At 38.1% G+C, this 19,257-nt stretch overlaps 1 pseudogene; it reads left to right on the top strand.

Annotated features, from left to right (window-relative positions):
• Positions 1-1,082: 1,082 nt before the first annotated feature.
• LOC147613523 (chlorophyll a-b binding protein 7, chloroplastic-like) lies at positions 1,083-1,608 on the top strand (annotated as a pseudogene).
• The last annotated feature ends 17,649 nt before the right edge of the window (positions 1,609-19,257 follow it).

Here is a 19,257-nt window from a genome sequence, read left to right as displayed (position 1 = left end):
GTTTCAACTCCGTCGAGAGTCTCCACTCTAATGGTACCTTGCGGGGTAATTTCACATACTCTATACGGTCCCTTACCAGCATATTTGAGCTTCTTCTTTTCGTTTCGCACTCCATACATTAGGACTTTATTCCCAACCTTGATGTCCTTGTCCTTGAGGTGGCGATCAAACCATTTTTTCCTTCTATCTTTCTCCACAAGGGCATTATACACAGCCAATTGTCTTTCTTCGTTTAGCCGCTCAAGGATATATAGACGCTCTACTAAGGGATTACCGTCCCAACCCTCTTGAGTAGCAACACGAAGACTAGGAATGACAAATTCCCACGGCATGACTGCTTCTTGGCCATATACCATTTTGAATGGTGTGCAATTAATAGCCACTTTGTACGCAGTATGATAGGCCCATAAAACTGTCGTAAGCTTTAGATCCCAATTCGTGCGATGAGCTTCAACTGTCTTATTGTTCCTGAGCGTACATGCATACGCTATTTTTAGCACGTTGCAGTGTCTAGTTTTTGAAAAAAATTTTAATTTAAAATATATATATATATATATATATATATTAAACCCTACCTAACCACTAAATGCAACTAACATGAATATGTGTGTAAATATATATTTTATTTTATATTTTTTTAATAATTACACAAAAATATGAATTATGCTAAAAATACTAATTATGCAAATTACACTAATTATGTAAAAAATTATAGAAATTTTAAAAAAATACAGAATATGCAAAAAATGTGGACTCCAAAGAAAATACATAATTTATTTAAAAAAATAATTATTTTTAATTATTTTTATTTTATTTTATTTTATTTATTTATTTTATTTTATTTTTATAAAAAACGTGAAAATTGCCTAGTATGGAGAAATTGCAGATTTTGAAAAATTAAATATTAACAAAAAACAAAAAAAATAAAAAATAAAAAATAAAACACTAACCTTATCGCCTGGCACCTTATCGCTTCCGAATCATCCAGGCACCTTATCGCTTCCCGCACTCTCTACTGCCGCCACCGCCGCCCTCTCCTCCGATGCCTTCAGTGGCGAGCTGGCTGTCCAAGCGTGCAGATGATGGCGACGTTCCCGAGCGAGTTCCCAGGCGACTATGGTTGGGACACTGCAGGTCTATCTGCCGGTCCCGAGGCCTTCACCGGGGGTCGGGCCTTGGAGGTTATCCGCTGCCGGTGGGCGGTGCTGGGGCCGCTGGGTTGTGTCGCCCCGTGGCTGCTGGCCGGGGGCGGTGTGGGGTTTGGCGAGGCCATGTGGTTCAAGGCCGGTTCTCAGATTTTCTCCGACGGCGGCCTGGACTACCTAGGCAACCCCAACCCCCGCTCAGAGTATCCTCGCCATTTGGGCCTGCCAAGTTGTCCTCATGGGTGCCATGGAGGGCTACCGAGTTGCCGGCAGGCCCCTTGGGGAGGTGACCGATCCTATCTACCCTGGCAGAAGCTTCGACCCGTTGGGCCTGGCTGACGATCCCGAGGCCTTCGTCGAGCTGAAGGTAAAGGAGATCAAGGATGGCCGCCTCGCCACCAACTTCGCCCGCTCTACCTTGGCCAATAAACTCGTTGCCTGCTCTAGCGCTTCCCTGCAATAGCTTAGAGTCTAATTATCCTACTCCTAATGATGTTTAGAATGTAATGGCTGCCAAGGGTCCTCAACCAACCGTAGGTCGTTTTCCCGGCAGCGGCGCCAATGGAAATACGGTCGTCTCCCTACGTATGCAATATGGTCAAGTAGACTACACTCCTAGCTCACCAATGGAATGATAAACACTCCTTTCATTGCTAGGGGATTCAACCCGGTTAGGTGCATGGAAGCTTATCCCTTTCGGGAGAGGATGCTATGAACACCACTACCTTGACATAGACTTTACACACACAAGCTCAATCTTGCCATAGCTCATTCACTCATCAACCCACTCATTCATGCATCCAATACAAGAAGAAAGCTAAGCTAATGCACACACAAGCTCACTCATAAGCACACAAGCTCAAAGCACACTTCATTCTCAAGCACCTACTTCCCTAGCATGCACACAAACCTTGAAGCTTAATGGAACTTGAAATAAACATGCATTCTCATTCACTACTCAAGAAATGCCTTGCCCATGGATAAGCTACAAGCTATGGAGAAGCTTAAGCTTGAATCCACTAGCACACAAAGCCTAATAGAGAACCCACAAGCATAAACAAAGAAGCATGCACACTAGAGAATAGAGATGAGAAGAGAGAAAAACATCATCTCATTGCATTGAATTAGAAGAGCATTGCTCATACAATAGTGTAGATGGGGAGAGAGAAGAGCTTGCACCTCTATGAACAAGAGGGAGAGCTAGTCTCAAGAGAGCTCAAGCATGAGTTCAGCCCAATGTGTGTGTGAGCTCTCAAATGAGCCACTATTTATACTAAAACTCCTAAAACTCCCAAAACTTCCCATGTGGGAGTATTCTCAAGCCCACTCCCACACTCACCTACAACTTGGAACTCTCTACAAGAGCCCTAAATAAGAATGTCAAGTCTCTTGTTTTCCTGCTTCCATCTTTGTGTTGCATCCTTGCATTGATCACCACTCATCACGCAACAGTAGCACTTTGATGGTTTACAAATAAAACAAACTTGGTAGTTGAGTGATAATGTCCATACTTGATGTGCTCCCTCAGATGTCCTAACAAACATTCAAAAGAGAATGCCAAAGCATCGATATGCACATGGAAAATTAGATCCTAGTTGGGGGGATCTCAAGATGGTTATGGTTTCTAATGCCTTCTTCGAATTTTATACTTCTTGGCATTCTTATTCAAAGATAACCAAGAGCTTATATAAGGGTTTGGCATATATGGTATATAAGAAGATAAATCTTCTATAATATTATACATGTCCTACACCCTCTTATAAAGTTGATGAGTGGTGGTGGCAACCCTAAGATCATATGAATCTTGTTCTCCTTTGTGGAGATGTCATCCTTAGAGATTTGTGTCCAAGGATGACACTATGTTTAACCCAAAATTTACATTTAAGTGGGTTTAACAAGATGTAATAAAGTCTACATCTCTCAAAGACTAGCTTGAGACATTAGGGGAAATCGGGACTCATTTTGGGGCCCTATAAGATAATCCACGTCACCCTATTTTTTGTGGCCCAAAAATTAGAAAAAGGAAGGACTTTCGACCCTTTTGTGTATTTTTATAGAGAGAGATAGTCAACACGGTCATCCAAACCTTCTTAAGTGCTCAAGAACAAAGAGAATATACCGTCGTTCTGTGGGTGCATAATAAACATCGAAGGAATGAAGGCACAATATGTATCTATATGTAAACGAGCTCTCATGAATGCACTTTATGAGAGTGTTTATTTCCTCTAGAAAAGAAGCTTAGATTGCTATGGTCTTTCGAAGGAAGAGACCCAAAACTCCATAGCTTTTCTTCTAGAGAAAGAATAGTATGCCGTAGGCCTATAAGAGAAGGCTATTTTGCCATAGACCTTAGAAAGAGAGAAGAGTCACAGTACGAGTAAGAGGAGATAAAGCTTGGGGATGATTGGATGATTCAATCGTAAGACAAGGTATTAGAAGACTCTATTCTCATATGTCAAGTTCTAAAGCTCTTATTAACGAGCAAAGGTAATGATAAACTATAAGGTATATACATATTTTGTTTTTCAATTATATATCATTCTTAGGGGTTGAGGTATGGCCCCAGCTTCTCTATTAATTGTTAATATTTATCTATTTGATTGATTTACTATTTAAAGTTTATATTCTTTAGCATATGCCTTAATAAAGAATGTCTTATCGTCGGCAATCTCAAGTTGAAATGCTAAAAATCTTTGTGAAAAGGATTGTTTTCTTAAGAAGGTAAGATGGATTCTAGTCCTATGGTTAGTTGAGTAAATGGATTGTTATCTTGATTAAATTAAGGTACAGGTACAACTTCTCCCTGCCTTGACGCTGCCCCGTTCTTGTGCTTGTGTAGCCGGACGGCAGAGACATTAGTAAGGCCCGGAGTTGGCCCATGGTATCCCTCATACCATTGGGAAAATGAGGTTTGCCAATTGAGGCAAGTGATTGTGATGCAGCCTAGTTCTGAGGGCCCAGGCTAGTGCGGTGAATTAGACCACCCTAGTGCGCAGACATCCCTCTGGAGGGGTGGGAGGATCGAGCGATGGAGCCTGAGAGGGCAACAGGCCGGCTTGAGTCCTCGCGAGTGGTGTGGCCGACGATGAGGTGTATGGTCCCGTAGGGTTTTGCCCAGCATGTAGAGGTTGGAAGGTCGAATTCTAGATCATCGGCGGTATAAAGGAAAAGAATAAGAGAGCCAGTTTGGCTTGTATGAAATTGATTCATGTATAAACTTTTCTTTTAAATCTTGTCTTGGCATTATTATACTGTGAAAAAAAGGCTGTTTTAATAAACCTTGTGAAAAGGGCCTTAATTAAGGAACATGTTTATTTATGTCAAACAGTGTGGTAGGATTAATTAAAAAACAAATTGACACGTGAGTAGGGTGGAAAGTGGGAGGACGGAATGCCCTGACGGCACCATCCTATGGACGGGTGGACCCGATTAGTCGGATAGCTTTCCAACAGATTAAGTGAAAGCCCTACGCTAGATAAATAGGATCTTGGACAACTCTATTCTAGAAGACTAGGCCAGCGGGGCTGTGCCTTGCATGGATGAGGAAAAAAGCGTTGTCTCTAGGAATCAAGACTAGTAGTTGTCAAAATTATGATCAATTACCCTATGGGTGATTTGATTTTTAGAAGATCACGCTTCCCGTGTGGGATAGGACTAGGTCTTACGTATGAATCGTATCCTTGAATCTCTACATGGTCAAGGTGTCGATGAGTAGGAAATTTTCTCCAAGATAAGACTTAGTAGACTATCTCTACTAGCCATAGAAGTGATTTGAATATCCTCACATGTTAAGACAATCATCCTATGAAATTATGCTTGTATCTTGGGGGTGCACACGCAAGATATTTGTACAATAAATTTGAGAAATTAGATTGGGGAGAAAACCTTTTGTGAGAAAAAACATAAGGTGATCAAATTAAGAAACTAGTGAGAGACTGAATAGAAGGATAGACCAAAACTTTGTTTAGAGAAATTTTCAGGATATATCTCATTAGTTTGCATATTATAAATTATTAAGATTATAACTCCATAGTTGACGTGTGAATATCATCCATTGGATGCTTTACACTAGGACAGTCATCCAAGATCTTGAACCCATCTCAGACAAACATGGGTCTCGGATGTGTAATTCCTAGAGGATCATGCTCTTAGATGTGTTGATCCCAAGATACTAGATGTGTAATTTTCAGAAAACTAATCATCTTAGATGTTTCAATCCTCATAATCTTTGGATGTGTCAATCCCAAGGCACCAGATGTGTAATTCTCAAAAAATGAAGATCTCAGATGTATTAATCCTGTCTGCCTTCAAATGTGGTGCTATGATAAGCATTTAATAGTTTTGAACTTTTAATGGATACAATGAAAGAAGCAAGCTCACCCTTGCTCGCATCTAAAAATCATAAGAAATGCAAATTAGTTGGAAGCATTGTTATCAATCTAACCACTGGAGCTAGAATCAGTTATGAGATGCCATGAGATTACACCTTCGTGAAAGGTTTTGTCCTCCAGGATTTCGAAGAGAATAAAATGAACGAATTTTTGGAGCTAACCCAAGAAGGAAAGACCCTAAAAGAATATCACCAAACTTAAACTTCTCCGATTTACTCCAAAGATGGATGAGGTAACTCTTCTCCATCGATTCATTTGGAAGCTTAATCTACCTTTGAATAACCTCATCAAGAATGTGAAACCATCCTCTATTTCAGAAGCCATAATTATAGCCAGAGACTATGATAAAGTTTTTATATAGAAAGTGTCGACGAGAAGGACATGAGTCCTTCCATGTTAATCAAGAAGAGGTCTCCTAATTCAAGAGGAACATCAAGCCCACACCTGGCTACAAGGAATCATGAGCTAGAGCAAAAATTAAATAGAAGAAATAGGGATAGCTGGGTTAAAGATAACCAAATTCAACAAGTATTTCTAAATAGAAGAAATAGGGATAGCTGGGTTAAAGATAACCGAATTCAACAAGTATTTCTATGAGTAAATAGAAGAGGATTGGTGCAAGATTTATGTGAAGTAATGTGCATGATGAATAGAGGTATTCTACAAGACGATACTAAGATTATGAAATTGCTATGATAGGTTAGATTGCATAAAGGATTGATTCCCTTCCGTTCTTCCATGATAATTTGTTAAGTACCATATTACATGGGAGTATAGAATGAGGAATTCGAAGGTTCATAGCATTTGAGAGGCATATGGGTGCATGGACTTAGGATAATAAGGCCAATTAACTTTAGAATAATAAAGACCTTTTGGAGGCACAACAAAACAAGCCAAGCATATGAAATAAAGGACTCTTTAAGAACAATGTTTAGATAAAAGAAGATTTATACCTAGTGGAGACACCACTTTGAAAGAGACAGGAGGATTTACTTAGATACTACCCTAGCTCGCGAGATGAGGACATCTCGAATCTTTTAAGTGGGGGAGATTGTAAGGTCCCTCCCAAGCCATATATGTATGTGTCTCTTTTAATATAGATTTCAATAAGGAAAGAGAGTGTACTTAGAGAAGAGTGAGACAATAAGGCTAGAAACATTAGGAAAGTGTTAGAATAAAATTATTAGCTCTAAAAATCCTAAAAGAAATAAGAACATAAGAATAGTCCTATTAAAAGATAAGTATCCCCAAAAATAAAATTTCGAATTTAGGTGATAAGAGGTCATATTTAGAGTACTTTTATACATTTAGAGTCCATGCATACTAAAAATGTGAAAAAACAACGCGTTTCTGAAGATGGTGCGTTTGTGGCTATATACAGACGTTTTTGCCTATTCTGCCTACACTAGCATGTAGACCAGATGCCTTCCCGTTCTTTTGACTAGTTATACAACCATATTCTGAGTTTTTATCAGAGAGTTATGGCGGAAACAATTTGCTGATTCTGTCAGGATCTCTACACAGAGAAAACTGTGAGAAGGCAGCAACAAGTAGCCTCAAGGTAATCCTAGAGTTTGAGATATATATATATCCCTTCATTCTTATCTAATATCTTAGAAAAGAAGCTTAGATTGCTATGGTCTTTCGAAGGAAGAGACCCAAAACTCCCTAGCTTTTCTTCTAGAGAAAGAATAGTATGCCGTAGCCCTATAAGAGAAGGCTATTTTGCCATAGACCTTAGAAAGAGAGAAGAGTCACAGTACGAGTAAGAGGAGATAAAGCTTGGGGATGATTGGATGATTCAATTGTAAGACAAGGTATTAGAAGACTCTATTCTCGTATGTCAAGTTCTAAAGCTCTTATTAACGAGCAAAGGCAATGATAAACTATAAGGTATATACATATTTTGTTTTTCAATTATATATCATTCTTAGGGGTTGAGGTATGGCCCCAACTTTTCTATTAATTGTTAATATTTACTCATCGGCGGTATAAAGGAAAAGAATAAGAGAGCCGGTTTGGCTTGTATGAAATTGATTCATGTATAAACTTTTCTTTTAAATCTTGTCTTGGCATTATTATACTGTGAAAAAAAGGCTGTTTTAATAAACCTTGTGAAAAGGGCCTTAATTAAGGAACATGTTTATTTATGTCAAACAGTGTGGTAGGATTAATTAAAAAACAAATTGACATGTGAGTAGGGTGGAAAGTGGGAGGACGGAATGCCCTGACGGCACCATCCTATGGACGGGTGGACCTGATTAGTCGGGTAGCTTTCCAACAGATTAAGTAAAAGCCCTACGCTAGATAAATAGGATCTTGGACAACTCTATTCTAGAAGACTAGGCCAGCTGGGTTGTGCCTTGCATAGATGAGGAAAAAAGCATTGTCTCTAGGAATCAAGACTAGTAGTTGTCAAAATTATGATCAATTACCCTATGGGTGATTTGATTTTTAGAAGATCACGCTTCTCCTGTGGGATAGGACTAGGTCTTACCTATGAATCGTATCCTTGAATCTCTACATGGTCAAGGTGTCCATGAGTAGGAAATTTTCTCCAAGAAAAGACTTAGTGGACTATCTTAAGTGTTTCCCCTATCTTTGGAAGGGGGGAACCTTACAAGTGGTATCAGAGCCGATCTTAGTTCCTAGGATTTGTTTTTCAAAGGTTAACTGTCAAGGGATTAAAACAAGTGATTGTTTATCATATGAGGACGAATCAATCATCTCTACTAGCCATAGAAGTGATTTGAATATCCTCACATGTTGAGACAATCATCCTATGAAATTGTGCTTGTATCTTGGGGGTGTACATGCAAGATATTTGTACAAAAAATTTGACAAATTAGATTGGGGAGAAAACCTTTTGTGAGAAAAAACGTAAGGTGATCAAATTAAGAAACTAGTGAGAGACTAAATAGAAGGATAGACCAAAACTTTGTTTAGAGAAATTTTCAAGATATATCTCATTAGTTTGCATATTATGAATTATTAAGATTATAACTCCATAGTTGACGTGTGAATATCATCCATTGGATGCTTTACACTAGGACAGTCATCCAAGATCTTGAACCCATCTCAGACAAACATGGGTCTCGGATGTGTAATTCCTAGAGGATCATGCTCTTAGATGTGTTGATCCCAAGATACTAGATGTGTAATTTTTAGAAAACTAATCATCTTAGATGTGTCAATCCTCATAATCTTTGGATGTGTCAATCCCAAGGCACCAGATGTGTAATTCTCAAAAAATGAAGATCTCAGATGTATTAATCCTGACTGCCTTCAAATGTGGTGCTATGATAAGCATTTAATAGTTTTGAACTTTTAATGGATACAATGAAAGAAGCAAGCTCACCCTTGCTCGCATCTAAAAATCGTAAGAAATGCAAATTAGTTGGAAGCATTGTTATCAATCTAACCACTAAAGCTAGAATCAGTTATGAGATGCCATGAAATTTTCCTTCGTGAAAGGTTTTGTCCTCCAGGATTTCGAAGAGAATAAAATGAACGAATTTTCGGAGCTAACCCAAGAACGAAAGACCCTAAAAGAATATCACCAAACTTTTGTTAAACTTCTCCGATTTACTCCAAAGATGAATGAGGTAACTCTTCTCCATCGATTCATTTGGAAGCTTAATCTACCTTTGAATAACCTCATCAAGAATGTGAAACCATCCTCTATTTCAGAAGCCATAATTATAGCCAGAGACTATGATAAAGTGTTTATATAGAAAGTGTCGAGAAGGACATGATTCTTTCCATGTTAATCAAGAAGAGGTCTCCTAATTCAAGAGGAACGTCAAGCCCACACACCTGGCTACAAGGAATCATGAACTAGAGCAAAAATTAAATAGAAGAAATAGGGATAGCTGGGTTAAACATAACCGAATTCAACAAGTATTTCTAAATAGAAGAAATAGGGATAGCTGGGTTAAAGATAACCGAATTCAACAAGTATTTCTATGAGTAAATAGAAGAGGATTGGTGCAAGATTTATGTGAAGTAATGTGCATGATGAATAGAGGTATTCTACAAGACGATACTAAGATTATGAAATTGCTATGATAGGTTAGATTGCGTAAAGGATTGATTCCCTTACGTTTTTCCATGATAATTTGTTAAGTACCATATTACATGGGGGTATAGAATGAGGAATTTGAAGGTTCATAGCATTTGAGAGGCATATGGATGCATGGACTTAGGATAATAAGGCCAATTAACTTTAGAATAATAAAGACCTTTTGGAGGCACAAGAAAACGAGCCAAGCACATGAAATAAAGGACTCTTTAAGAACAATGTTTAGATAAAAGAAGATTTCTACCTAGTGGAGATACCACTTTGAAAGAGACAGGAGGATTTACTTAGATACTACCCTAGCTCGCGAGATGAGGACATCTCGAATCTTTTAAGTGGGGGAGATTGTAAGGTCCCTCCCAAGCCATGTATGTATGTGTCTCTTTTAATATAGATTTCAATAAGGAAAGAGAGTGTACTTAGAGAAGAGTGAGACAATAAGGCTAGAAACGGAAAGTGTTAGAATAAAATTATTAGCTCCAAAAATCCTAAAAGAAATACGAACATAAGAATAGTCCTATTAAAAGATAAGTATCCCCAAAAATAAAATTTTGAATTTAGGTGATAAGAGGTCATATTTAAAGTAATTTTATACATTTAGAGTCTATGCATACTAAAAATGTGAAAAAATAACGCGTTTCTAAAGATGGTGCGTTTGTGGCTATATACAGACGTTTTTGCCTATTCTGCCTACGCTAGCTTACATTCTAGATGCCTTCTCGTTCTTTTGATTGGTTATACGACTATATTCTGAGTTTTTATCAAAGAGTTATGGCGGAAACAATTTGCTGATTCTGTCAGGATCTCTACACAGAGAAAACTGTGAGAAGGCAGCAAGTAGCCTCAAGGTAATCCTAGAGTTTGAGATGTATATATCCCTTCATTCTTATCTAATATCTTAGAAAAGAAGCTTAGATTGCTATGGTCTTTCGAAGGAAGAGACCCAAAACTCCATAGCTTTTCTTCTAGAGAAAGAATAGTATGCCGTAGCCCTGTAAGAGAAGGCTATTTTGCCATAGACCTTAGAAAGAGAGAAGAGTCACAGTACGAGTAAGAGGAGATAAAGCTTGGGGATGATTGGATGATTCAATCATAAGACAAGGTATTAGAAGACTCTATTCTCATATGTCAAGTTCTAAAGCTCTTATTAACGAGCAAAGGCAATGATAAACTATAAGGTATATACATATTTTGTTTTTCAATTATATATCATTCTTAGGGGTTGAGGTATGGCCCCAGCTTCTCTATTAATTATTAATATTTATCTATTTGATTGATTTACTTTTTAAAGTTTATATTCTTTAGCATATGCCTTAATAAAGAATGTCTTATCGGCAATCTCAAGTTGAAATGCTAAAAATCTTTGTGAAAAGGATTGTTTTCTTAAGAAGGTAAGATGGATTCTAGTCCTATGGTTAGTTGAGTAAATGGATTGTTATCTTGGTTAAATTAAGGTACAGGTACAACTTCTCCCTGCCTTGACGCTGCCTTGTTCTTGTGCTTGTGTAGCCGAATGGCGGAGATGTTAGTAAGGCCCGGAGTTGGCCCATGGTATCCCTCATACCATTGGGAAAACGAGGTTTGCCGATTGAGGTGAGTGATTGTGATGCTTCCTAGTTCTGAGAGCCCAGGCTAGTGCGGTGAATTAGCCCACCCTAGTGCGCAGACATCCCTCTGAGGGGCCGGGGAGGATCAAGCGATGGAGCCTGAGAGGGCAACAGGCCGGCTTGAGTCCTCGCCAGTGGCCGACTATGAGGTGTATGGTCCCGTAGGGTTTTGCCCAGCATGTAGAGGTTGGAAGGTCGAATTCTAGATCATCGGCGGTATAAAGGAAAAGAATAAGAGAGCCGGTTTGGCTTGTATGAAATTGATTCATGTATAAACTTTTCTTTTAAATCTTGTCTTGGCATTATTATACTGTGAAAAAAAGGCTGTTTTAATAAACCTTGTGAAAAGGGCCTTAATTAAGGAACATGTTTATTTATGTCAAACAGTGTGGTAGGATTAATTAAAAAACAAATTGACACGTGAGTAGGGTGGAAAGTGGGAGGACGGAATGCCCTGACGGCACCATCCTATGGACGGGTGGACCCGATTAGTCGGGTAGCTTTCCAACAGATTAAGTGAAAGCCCTACGCTAGATAAATAGGATCTTGGACAACTCTATTCTAGAAGACTAGGCCAGCGGGGCTGTGCCTTGCATGGATGAGGAAAAAAGCGTTGTCTCTAGGAATCAAGACTAGTAGTTGTCAAAATTATGATCAATTACCCTATGGGTGATTTGATTTTTAGAAGATCACGCTTCCCCTGTGGGATAGGACTAGGTCTTACCTATGAATCGTATCCTTGAATCTCTACATGATCAAGGTGTCGATGAGTAAGAAATTTTCTCCAAGATAAGACTTAGTGGACTATCTTAAGTGTTTCCCCTATCTTTGGAAGGGGGGAACCTTACAAGTGGTATCAAAGCCGATCTTAGTTCCTAGGATTTGTTTTTCAAAGGTTAACTGTCAAGGGATTAAAACAAGTGATTGTTTATCATATGAGGACGAATCAATCATCTCTACTAGCCATAGAAGTGATTTGAATATCCTCACATGTTGAGACAATCATCTTATGAAATTGTGCTTGTATCTTGGGGGTGCACATGCAAGATATTTGTACAAAAAATTTGACAAATTAGATTGGGGAGAAAACCTTTTGTGAGAAAAAACATAAGGTGATCAAATTAAGAAACTAGTGAGAGACTAAATAGAAGGATAGACCAAAACTTTGTTTAGAGAAATTTTCAAGATATATCTCATTAGTTTGCATATTATGAATTATTAAGATTATAACTCCATAGTTGACGTGTGAATGTCATCCATTGGATGCTTTACACTAGGACAGTCATCCAAGATCTTGAACCCATCTCAGACAAACATGGGTCTCGGATGTGTAATTCCTAGAGGATCATGCTCTTAGATGTGTTGATCCCAAGATACTAGATGTGTAATTTTCAGAAAACTAATCATCTTAGATGTGTCAATCCTCATAATCTTTGGATGTGTCAATCCCAAGGCACCAGATGTGTAATTCTCAAAAAAATGAAGATCTTAGATGTATTTATCCTGACTGCCTTCAAATGTGGTGCTATGATAAGCATTTAATAGTTTTGAACTTTTAATGGATACAATGAAAGGAGCAAGCTCACCCTTGCTCGCATCTAAAAATCGTAAGAAATGCAAATTAGTTGGAAGCATTGTTATCAATCTAACCACTGGAGCTAGAATCAGTTATGAGATGCCATGAAATTACACCTTCGTGAAAGGTTTTGTCCTCCAGGATTTTGAAGAGGATAAAATGAACGAATTTTCGGAGCTAACCCAAGAAGGAAAGACCCTAAAAGAATATCACCAAACTTTTGTTAAACTTCTCCGATTTACTCCAAAGATGGATGAGGTAACTCTTCTCCGATTCATTTGGAAGCTTAATCTACCTTTGAATAACCTCATCAAGAATGTGAAACTATCCTCTATTTCAGAAGCCATAATTATAGCCAGAGACTATGATAAAGTTTTTATATAGAAAGTGTCGAGAAGGACATGAGTCCTTCCATGTTAATCAAGAAGAGGTCTCCTAATTCAAGAGGAACGTCAAGCCCACACCTGGCTACAAGGAATCATGAACTAGAGCAAAAATTAAATAGAAGAAATAGGGATAGCTGGGTTAAAGATAACCGAATTCAACAAGTATTTCTAAATAGAAGAAATAGGGATAGCTGGGTTAAAGATAACCGAATTCAACAAGTATTTCTATGAGTAAATAGAAGAGGATTGGTGCAAGATGTATGTGAAGTAATGTGCATGATGAATAGAGGTATTCTACAAGACGATACTAAGATTATGAAATTGCTATGATAGGTTAGATTGCGTAAAGGATTGATTCCCTTACGTTTTTCCATGATAATTTGTTAAGTACCATATTACATGGGGGTATAGAATGAGGAATTCGAAGGTTCATAGCATTTGAGAGGCATATGGATGCATGGACTTAGGATAATAAGGCCAATTAACTTTAGAATAATAAAGACCGAGGCACAAGAAAACGAGCCAAGCACACGAAATAAAGGACTCTTTAAGAACAATGTTTAGATAAAAGAAGATTTCTACCTAGTGGAGACACCACTTTGAAAGAGACAGGAGGATTTACTTAGATACTACCCTAGCTCGCGAGATGAGGATATCTCGAATCTTTTAAGTGGGGGAGATTGTAAGGTCCCTCCCAAGCCATGTATGTATGTGTCTCTTTTAATATAGATTTCAATAAGGAAAGAGAGTGTACTTAGAGAAGAGTGAGACAATAAGGCTAGAAACATTAGGAAAGTGTTAGAATAAAATTATTAGCTCCAAAAATCCTAAAAGAAATAAGAACATAAGAATAGTCCTATTAAAAGATAAGTATCCCCAAAAATAGAATTTCAAATTTAGGTGATAAGAGGTCATATTTAGAGTACTTTTATACATTTAGAGTCCATGCATACTAAAAATGTGAAAAAACAACGCGTTTCTAAAGATGGTGCGTTTGTGGCTATATACAGACGTTTTTGCCTATTCAGCCTACGCTAGCTTGTAGACCAGATGCCTTCCCATTCTTTTGACTGGTTATACAACCATATTCTGAGTTTTTATCAGAGAGTTATGGCGGAAACAATTTGCTGTTTCTGTCAGGGTCTCTACACAGAGAAAACTGTGAGAAGGCAGCAAGTAGCCTCAAGGTAATCCTAGAGTTTGAGATGTATATATCCCTTCATTCTTATCTAATATCTTAGAAAAGAAGCTTAGATTGCTATGGTCTTTCGAAGGAAGAGACCCAAAACTCCATAGCTTTTCTTCTAGAGAAAGAATAGTATGCCGTAGCCCTGTAAGAGAAGGCTATTTTGCCATAGACCTTAGAAAGAGAGAAGAGTCACAGTACGAGTAAGAGGAGATAAAGCTTGGGGATGATTGGATGATTCAATCATATCAGCGGATGCTCCTTCCTTTCCGCTTCACATTATGAATTTGTTGTCTCAAAACTGAGACTTACGAGCACTAGTATCTATATCAAACAGCTTTACCAATGTATCCCATGCATCCTTGGAATTCTCAGCATCATGTATATGTATGAGTATAGCACCCGAGAGATACATATAGACAAGTAATGCAAAACTTTGTATGCTCTCTTTGACCATTGCTTATGAGCTACAACCTATTGTTGTGTAGGTTGTCCAGGTAGTTCCAGCTCTGGCTCCACACCTGTAACAAGGTTCCAAAATCCTTTTCCCTTCAGAAAGCTTTTAATCATGTACTTCCATGCCTGGAAGTTCTTTCTATCTAACTTCTCACCCACAATCTGTACTGGGTTGTCTGACATATTTGCTCAATGCAAATGCACCTTCCGCACACGTCCAATTCTATAAACGATCCTTCCTCAGCTCAACCACACTCTAATAAGTGATCCAAATACTCCAAAGTACTAAATGAACTTCATTGTTGATGTAGAAAATCAAACTGATTGCATTCAAATGGAACTGGCATACGCAGTCCAAAGTACCCTATTCTGGCGCGCTTTCCAAGGCTTCAAATTGCAATGTAGTGGTTCAATCAAGTGTGGATAACTTGCATTGACACCTAAACAAGCTCAATGTTGCATATCAACACCAACCAAGGTGCATACATACCAAAATTATCAAATCCCCTTCTCTGTTTTGAGAAAAACCAATAAAACCAGGAAAGAACAGTAGTAAAAGTGCTCTAATTCCTTTGATTCTTATCCGAATTGAGAGAACAGGCATTCAGACCAATTGTAAAAGTTGAGAGAGTAATTAGCGGATTAATGACCCTCTGTTTTACTAATCACTATAGACAGCCTATTTAATCATCTCATAATCAGCTCCATAATGCATAATTTCTCCGACCAATCACATAGCAACCTTCTCAAGTATGTGTATCACAAAAATTCTAAGCAAGTTTTGGGTTTAGTCAATCACACAACTAGAATTTGGCCTCCACTTTTCAAAATATGAAAAATCTGCTCTGTTTCTTCACTTCTGTCTCCGGCGCCTGTTGTAGGGGTAATTTGAGAGGTTTGTTGTGATAATTGAGGGCATATATAGTTTCCCAACACTTCAAGGCATGTGCAAAATCCATCAATGAGGTGATTTTTGCAAAAAACCGGCTTTAATTTCATCCACAATGGACATCTCTTCTCTGTTTTTGTGAGGACTTCAAACCTGTGAGATCCCTGTCCCCACCGAGCGACGGATTCGGGGTACTAGCAGCGGAAGTAGCACTTCATGCACGAGGCAGGGACCCACACTCGGGGCCTCGTCCACGGATATCCGGACAAGAGACTAATCCGTCGGTTTTTCCAAAACCGAACCCGAAAAAACTTCCCTTACCCGGAAAGCACGGGCGATTCCACCAAGATAATATTTTACTCTAACGTAGTCAAGATCATTACTGATCACGCTGATCCGACTGCACCTATAAAGATACTCGGTCGGATCAAGGAAGAAACTTGCACTTGGATCATTAGGATCAACGCTTTTTTCCCCATCAAGAGGCACAGCCGTTGATTCCTATCCATAGAACAATTACTATCCGGGATTTACTTTATCTATCGTAATAACAGAAATTGAGTCTCGATTTACAGATCCATCAGTCCAGCCTAACCCCATCCGATCCCATGGGTTAGCCAACCGCCCAACCACTGTAGTGATGGGATCCAATTTGGAATTTGGTTAGGTTTTGTCCCGGGTACCAAGGAAAAGAGTTCCAAGGCCCCCTAGCCGGAAGTTCATGCAAACATAAAACTAGCCACACCACTTACACACCCAATATGAAATTGCCTTTTTCTTAGCATCAACTAACTTTAAAACAATCCTTTAATGAAACCATAGTACCACTGATCACAATCTTCCAATTTATCCGGTTGATTCATAATTTCCCATCATTCCTTCATCAGAGTATCTATGGCATCATTGGCAACTAGAACGCTCACCACCTGTCCACACAGGGGCCTTTTCAATAGTGCCTAGCCCATAATACTCGGCAATATAATCACTTATAAAAATCAAGATGGACTCTCGTTGAAGATCAGCAAGATCAACCAATAGATCCATAAAAAGAGCCATGGACTCATCCATTGAAGACCAGCAAGGTCAATCAACCAGATCCATGCCCGGTTTCAGAAAACAACTCTTACTCCTTGTTCCAATATCTTCCTCGACGCACGCGTGGGTATCCTAGGCGACCCAGAGCCCGAGCACCGTATGGTCAGCACCCTCTAGGATCCTTCGCAGGTGACCTAGCGCTTCACTCATAGGCCGCTTCCTTGGTCCCTCATCCACCGTACCGGAAGCTCACCATTTTAATCGAACCGAGGCTGGTCAAGACCTCGGCCGACCTTGCTACGTGAGACGTCCTCCATTGACTCTCCGTCAGCAGTTGCAACTTTAATAGTTAGGTCTCCACGACCTTAATCACAAGACGGTCAAAATGCTTTCCCAGCATTCTTGACATAAAACAGCCATTTACAAACAGCATTTACAACAGCTTACAAATACAGTTTCTATATTAACTCTCATTTTTCCACATTATCCCTCATTAATCCACATTACTTATTCCACATTCCATTTATATATGTACTCATCCAATCACATCATTTTCCATCTCTTCACTTCAGATTCCTTCACATCACATATCATATATTCACATCCATATCCACATCCATACATCCACATCCACATCCACATTCACATCCATACATCCACATCTACATGCTTACCTCCATTTTCACATCCTCATTTATACATCCACATCCCGTATCCACATTCATACATACACATCCATATCCACATCCATACATTCACACCCACATGCATACATCCACTATCACGTCCTCATTCATACATCCACATCCACATTCCCATTCACATCTATACATCCACATCTACATCCACATACATACATCCATCCACATCCACATTCCACATTCACATCTATACATTCACATCTACATCCACATTCACATACATCCACATCCACATTCCCATTCACATCTAAACATCCACATCTACATCCACATACATACATACATCCACATCCACATTCCACATTCACATCTATACATCCACATTCACATCTATACATCCACATCTACATCCACATTCACATACATCCACATCCACATCCACATTCCCATTCACATCCACATTCCCATTCCCATTCACATCCACATTCACATACATCCACATCCACATTCCCATTCACATCTATACATCCACATCTACATCCACATTCACATCTATGCATATACATCCTCATGCATACATCCACATTCACATTCACATCTATATCCACATCTACATTCACATCTACATCCACATTCACATCTATGCATATACATCTTCATGCATACATCTACATCCACATTCACATCTATGCATATACATCTTCGTGCATACATCCACTTTCACCTTCATACATCCACATCTACATTCATCTATTTCTACATTTCCATTCATATGGCCTCATACGCCTTCACATCTATTCTTTTACATCACATCCATTCATATGGCCTCATACGCCTTCACATCTATTCTTTTACATCACATCCATTCTCGCCCTATCACAACCCATATACATCTTATCTCATCTCATACACTTCTTATCTCATCCCATACACATCTTAACTCATCTTATCACATCCTAACTCAGCCCATAGATCTCTTATCACATCTTAACTCATCTTATCACATCCTAACTCAGCCCATCACATCATAACTCTTCTCATATACGTCTTATCACATCCTATCCCTTCCCATATCTATTTATAGAATATAAGAGAATTCTTATATTTGATATAAAATTTCTTTACGCATCTAATTATGCATAAATTCCATTTAAGGATACTAACACTTTCGAAATAAATTCCATTTAAGGATACTAACACTTTCGAAATAAAAATCAATCTTTTATGCATCTTCTTATGCATAAATTCAATTTAGTAGGAATTACACTTTTAGAATAAAAGAATTTCTCTTATGCATCTAATTTATGCATAAAATCTATTTATGATGAAAATCACACTTTAGTATAAAAATATCTTTTATGCATAACCCTATGCATCAAAACCAATTATGACAAAAGTAACATTTTTACAATAATTTCAAATGTGATAAAAGCAATACTTTTACTATAAAAACAAATATCCTTTATGCATACTTCTATGCATGAAAATTAAAAATGATAAAAGTAACACTTTTGATATAAAAAAAATTATCCTTTATGCATACTTCTATACATGAAAATTAAAAATGATAAAAGTAACACTTTTGATATAAAAAAATTATCCTTTATGCATACTTCTATGCATGAAAATGAAAAATGATAAAAGTAACACTTTTAATATAAAAAAATTATCCTTTATGCATACTTCTATGCATGAAAATTAAAAATGATAAAAGTAACACTTTTGATATAAAAAAATTTATCCTTTATGCATACTTCTATGCATGAAAATTAAAAATGATAAAAGTAACACTTTTGATATAAAAATTTTCTTTTATGCATACTTCTATGCATGAAAATTAAAAATGATAAAAGTAACACTTTTAATA

This window comes from Cibotium barometz, chromosome 43 (genome assembly GCF_041138505.1).
Source record: "Cibotium barometz isolate CiBa-2024 chromosome 43, ASM4113850v1, whole genome shotgun sequence".
In the NCBI taxonomy this organism is placed as follows: Eukaryota; Viridiplantae; Streptophyta; class Polypodiopsida; order Cyatheales; family Cibotiaceae; genus Cibotium; species Cibotium barometz.
Note: the sequence above shows the minus strand (reverse complement) of the source record. Positions and strands in the feature narration are given on the sequence as shown.